The sequence below is a fragment of the Phoca vitulina genome, unplaced genomic scaffold (assembly GCF_004348235.1).
Source record: "Phoca vitulina isolate PV1807 unplaced genomic scaffold, GSC_HSeal_1.0 scaffold1, whole genome shotgun sequence".
Lineage (NCBI taxonomy): Eukaryota > Metazoa > Chordata > Mammalia > Carnivora > Phocidae > Phoca > Phoca vitulina.
This window is the reverse complement of record NW_022589704.1, coordinates 24,060,198-24,066,670: the sequence shown is the minus strand read 5'-3', so window position 1 is coordinate 24,066,670 and position 6,473 is coordinate 24,060,198.

Here is a 6,473-nt window from a genome sequence, read left to right as displayed (position 1 = left end):
AGTACAATAACAAAGCCTAGTGTCTGACTCATTCCATGAGGGTATGCTTTTTGACTTTTTGTACTCTTATTTTCAGGAAAATTTCTGCATGTTATGTTGCATTCCATGGCATAATCCTGAACAATGGTGAAATCAAAGATCCAGCAATTTGAACTTACTATATTTTAGGTTGATTCATGTAACAGCCAAACATGCCCTGGGATACAAATAAATAATGTTTACCCTGAGAAATATAGCCCCATTATGAGTAAATTGTGTTAATGCTGGTGACTAACTGGTAACCTTCCTTGTTCTCATCCCATTTCCATGGAATATATCTTTCAAATCCCCCCATCTGTTGAGCAAACACTTGGAATGTAATATGGATTCTTAATGCTCTAAGAGGTTGTGTTCTGGCATGAATAGCTTAAAGAAAAAAAAAATTGGCTCAAGCAACCGATTGGATCATTTTAGCTAATATTCTGTTTGAACAACAGTTTCTATTTGATTAGTATTTTTCCTTCCTTTGTAATTCCCCAAGCTTGCCTCTGTTATGTTTCATAGGAAACGAATCTGTCAGCAGAGAACCTATACTGATATGTAAATTTATCATTTTTTTTCATTAGTGCTCGATATTCTTTTCATCTAAATTTCAGAAACTGACTTCAAAAACTCAGTTTCCCTTTATCTGTATTCTCAATAAAATTTCACCCAGGCTTGGGTGATTTAATATTTATATCCATAGTTTCTAAAAGTCTTATGTAAATAAAGATTGAAATGTTAATTTGAAAAAAGAAAAAAAACCAGGAAGCATGGATGTTTACATACAACCTTTTTTTAGATGATTATAGAAAATTTGATATTTTTGTAAATTTATTTAAGGTGAGTTATTCATTTGTTCAGCAAATATAGAATGAATGACTACTATATTTCAGGTATTATGCTAAATGTTGGGTCTAAAATAAACAAAACAGAGAAGATTTCTACTCTCCTGGATTTTATGGTTTAGTTGGTGAGATAATAAATATAGAAATAAATATATAATTATAAACTCTTATAATCACCATGAAGAAAATGAATAAGATACAATAAGAACATAGTATAAGTTGAAAGTCAGGTAAAACATCCCTAAAAAAAGTGAATATTGAAGATGAGATTGATGGAAATTGGGAGCTTCCCAGAAAAGGAAATGAAAAAAGGGTTGGGAAAACACAACAACAATACCTTTGTGGTAAGAGCATTGTACCCAGAGGAAAACTGCACTTAGAGAGTTAGACAACGAGAGATCCTTGTTGCCCCTTGAAAGAAAATTTGACTATTTTATTTTTTTGACTTTTATGTTAAATACAGTTGGAACCATTAAGCAATGGAATAAATTTATTTACATTTTCAATGATTTTTATGACTTCTATGTAGAAATGGCTAATAGGATGGCAAGGATGAGAGCAGGGATGCCACTTAAGAGGGTCATAATTGCTATAAGCAAATATACTGAGTGACTTAGACCATGGTAGGGGGCAGTGGAGATGGACAGAAGTAGATATATTTGAGGGGCACCTGGGTGGCTTGGTCGGTTAAGCGTCTGCCTTCGGTTCAGGTCATGATCCCTGAGTCCTCGGATTGAGCCGCTTCTCCCTCTCTCTCTGCCCCTCTCCCTGCTTATACACACTCTCTCTCTCACTCACTCACTCTTTCTCTCAAATTAAAAAAATCTTAAGAAAAAAAGAAATAGAGATATTTGAGAAAGTTTTAGCAGTGGACTGAATAGGATTTGATGATGGATTCTGGGATATGAACAATAGAAAAATGAAAAGGTAAAGTTTGTAAGTCCAACACCTAGAATAGCACCTAGCACAAAACAGATACTTAATAAATAATTGTTCAATGAATGAATGAATGCCTGTATAAATCAGTGCAGGTGCCATTTAATAAAATGAGGAAAACTGGAGAAGTTGTTTTCTGATAAGACATTGAGTTTGATATGCCTGTGAATATTCAGAGTGAATCATTAGAACTATATCTGGAGCTCAGAAAAGAGTAAGAATCTAAGATATGAGTTACAGACAGAGTGATGGTACTTAAAGCCAGTGAGCATATAGAGTAAGAAAAGAAGAGGATTCTAGATTGAGCCATGAAAAATTCCAGTATTTAGAGGATGGACAAAGAACAGGAGTTAATAAAGAAGACTAACAAGGAGCATCCAAGTATAGCGGTGACATTCTGGACAGTGCAACAAGGATGTCAAGACAGACACTGCTTTAAGAAGGATGGGGTAGTCAACTGTGCCAAAACATTTAGTCACACAAAAATTTTAAAGTCCGTTAGATTGTGCAACACTGATATCGTTGGTAATCTCTGTGAGAGCAAGGTTTATGAATGATAGAGGCAGGGACAAATGGGTGTAGACTCAATAGTGAGTGAGAAGTCAGGAAGTGGAAAATGCATATGTGGACAACCCAATTATAAGTTGAATTTATCTGATTCACATTCTTACCAAGTATATTCAAATGTTTCTAGAACTCTAGAAATTAAACATTGGTAAGAGATGACAGGAGAATGATTGTATGTAGTTTTTCATTTATTAGAAAGAAAACCACTCATTTTATTAACTAAGAACAAAACTAAAAAAAAATAGAAATGTGAAGATCTCCTTATGCTTTAAAACAGAAAACTGAAGATTTCAAAACATCAATCATGAGTGCTGTCTTTGGCTATTTTTGATGTTGTAACTTGTGGAAAACAGTACAGTGTTAGGGGGCAGAAGATTAAAAATAGAATGACCGTATGGAGCAGAGCCAACTGGAATCCACTTGGAAGGCCTGACAGACTATTACATATAAGAGAAATACACTTAACTGAATTTTTGAAATTTCTTCACAGTAGCAGAGATGACTGCAACTAATATATAGAACTGAAAAACAAAACAACAACAATAACAAAAAGTCTTACTTAAAGCCATTTGTTTACCATGTAAAATGCAAAAATAATGGACAATTCTCAAAATTCTAAAGAGAGTTTGTGAGATTTATATCACCATGAAATGGGTCAATAAATGGTTGGGAAACCAAACTCTGGAGAAAATGCTATAATTTTCTACTGCTGATGTTCTTGGAGATGTCTTGGTTCCTATCCTTTTTGCAATCTCTCCTCTCCCTCAATTCAGTTCCCCCATTTTTAACTTATAAGCTAGTTTGAGTTAGCTCCTTGAACCACAAAAATATTTAACCAACACATCTTGTTTTTAGTAGTAGCCAAGAAAAGGAAAATGGAGAGACTGCTTTCTTCAAATACTAGTGTTTGGGAAAAGAAAGTCTAAGTGACAACAGTTGTGTTAATGTCTAAAATTCTTTACATACATACACACAGATGGACAGCACAAGAAAATGATGAGGACCTGAGGTGACACAGCAGGAAATTAGTTAAGTTTCACGATAGTAAATTCACATTTATTCCCTTCCATTTAGTTAACTTGGGTAACAATTTCTTAATCCACACCTCTAGTTTAAGTTTTCATTTGAATGGAAAGATAAAATTTTAAATTGAAACTGTTTCTTTTTAGTCTTATCCTGTAGAGTTTTTGTCCAAGTTAAGGCATATCTAGGAATAAGAATAGACAAAGTAGAATAACATTTTAAAAAATGATCCTTAAAAAAAATTTTTTTATAAAAAAAATCCTTCAACCATGGTTTTGTCAAACAATATCAAACAACATTTAAGGGTTACCGAATCAAAAGAATTTTTTTTCTGAAGTTTTAAAACAGAAGAAGAAAGAATAAAGTGCCAAAAGAATTAACTACTCTATTTTACATTCTGCCTCGATGCAAACACACACACACACACACACACACACACACTTTATTCTATTGGAAAGTTATACTCAAAAAAGACTGTGAACAGTCCAACCTTCCTTTTACTTTAAAAGATTCGGTTGTTTAAGCATAACTGGTAAAATCTGTACTTTACCTAGATCAGAACACACTTGGAATATTTTGCACAGTTCTGGACTACAAAATCTGGACAGACATTGACAAAATACACATGGTTGAGGAAGGACTAGGCCATATAAGAACTGATTGATGAGACTAGTGCCATTTGGTCCAGAGAAGGAATACAATAACTATCCTCAAACATTTGAGAGGCCAGGTGCCCAGGGCACTGAGGTCAGAGTACACTATTAGGGCCTCAGATCCTGGAAATACTTGGCTTCAGATTTGCAAAGCAAAACTTGTCAACACTTGGACCAATACTGGTGGGCCATCCAAACAAACCGTTAATCTGAAAGGACTACACCAAACATGGACGATAAATAAGACTGAATTGATCATACACATTAGAGCTCAAATGAGGACAAAGGTTAAAGATAAGACAGAAGTGGAAGCCAGGCTTAAAACAGGTTCATTATTTAGAGCCATTATTTAGAGCTTTGCTGAAATTTTATTTTTGTGGTTTCAGAAAGAGGTAGTGAGGGAAATCCCCAAAGCGCTAAAGGAATACTTGAGTTTAGATGAAATAAACCTAACATGTTTTATAAGTTATAAGTTTATAACTTATATATGATATAGTATAACTAACATATAAGTTTATAACTTCATAAGTACCAGGCATTTTACATATATCACCTCATTTAAGCCTCACCAACATTTTAATGTCAGATGCATTATTGTGACTACTATCCTCATTTTATACATGAGACTTAGTTACTACACCTCCTTTCTACAAGAAATTAAACGATTACATAAGACATCTGTGAGTAGAACCAGGTCCTACCCACAGCAGTACAGTATTGAATAACTGTAATTCTCTGTAGAACTTTCTGGAAATGGAAGAAGCTCCCTCAGGATGAAGTAAGGTTCTCATCACTTAGTGGGTTCAAGAAGAGCAAGACACAGAGTAATTATGCACTAGGTTAGATAAGAAACTCTTTAAGGTCCCTTCCCATTTTAAGATTCTAATTCTATATACAGAGTAAAAGGAGTTAAGTGAAGTGTTTAAGTATTTTAAGCAAGGGAATAGGGTTAAAATAACCTGGATCCAATTCTTACATAGTCTCTCCACTACCAGCTGTTTGATTTTGATCAAGTTGCATAACCTTTTTAAGCATCAGTGCCCTATCTTCACTGACGGAGAGAATAGTATTGACCTCACAGAGTTGTATATAAAACTATGAGACAGTATAGATAACATGCTAAGCATGGTGTCTGATGCACAGTGAGCATCACTAAATGGTAGCTGGTATTAATACAATTCAGTAAATGACATATTGCTTAAATTCTGTCCCCAAACAGAACTGTTATAACTTTTTTTATGATTAAGAAGAAGTAAACTCTAGCTTCCGAGCATCTGTCTCATCATTAAACTCTAACAGATCTGGGGTAATAAAGGGAAGAGAGAAAAAATAAAAATAATGAAAGAAGACAGGAAGCTTTGTATGAATTTTCCCATTACTCATCTTGATCAGATTCCCTGAGTTACCCAAGTGTTAATTGTTATTGATAAGGTAATCAGATGAAACAAACCAATATGAAACAATGTGGAAACACCACACTGAGAACTAAAATTCTTCCAGTCAGAAATTAACTACAGGATTGGCAGTGTATTGACAGCGAGATGGTTTCAATTGTTTAATAAAAATCTTGTTCTAGCAAGAAATCGTTTTACTGTTCTATATCAGTTTTGACCATCTCTCTTTTTTTCTTTCCTTTTTTTTCTTTTCAGTAGATCTATGATCATAGAATCATTCTCTGCCCAGAATTTTAAAAAAAAATAGTGTAGTTTGGGGAAGGGGAGGTACAGAGATTTGATATTTTAAATCTCCTACTTATCTTCTGCTCTTACACTTAAAGCTGTGGCATCAATGTAGGCTCAACATTAGAGACACTTGAGGAAATCTAAAAGACATTCATGCATGGGTTCCGCTCCCAGAAATTCTGATTCTATTCAGCCTAAGTTAGGGATGCACATCAGGAATTTTTTTTTTTTAACATCCCCCAGGTGATTCTATCACTCAACTGAAGCTTAGAACCATTGTCATAAACCAACCCTAAAAAAATTAGAACTTCCTTATAGTGCTGCATAGTCACCTAAAGGTATACTTGTAGAAAGCTGGCCTTTCCTTTGGGGCTCTGGTATAGAACAGACTCCACAAGTGCTTTGGGAAATCACTCTTTTGAGCAATATGGGTCATCTTGATGCATTGGAGGGGTCATGTCCTGCTTGTTCTTAGTATATAGCTTCAAAGATACCGCAGTTCCTGCTAACCTGATAACCATGGAGGAGAGCTGTGTTGTTGAGCCCTGCTTGCCTTTAAGAATAAAATGTATCTTCCAATATGCTTCAACTATATTCATGGCTAGACTACCCACCAGAAAAAAAATCTCCTACCATCTTTCTTTTTCCAAGAGACCTCAAGAGCTGATCTAGCTAGGTGTGGAAGTTTCCCACATATTCTGATAGAAGTAGCCACAGAAAGATTGAAAGGCATTTAAGGAGACAAC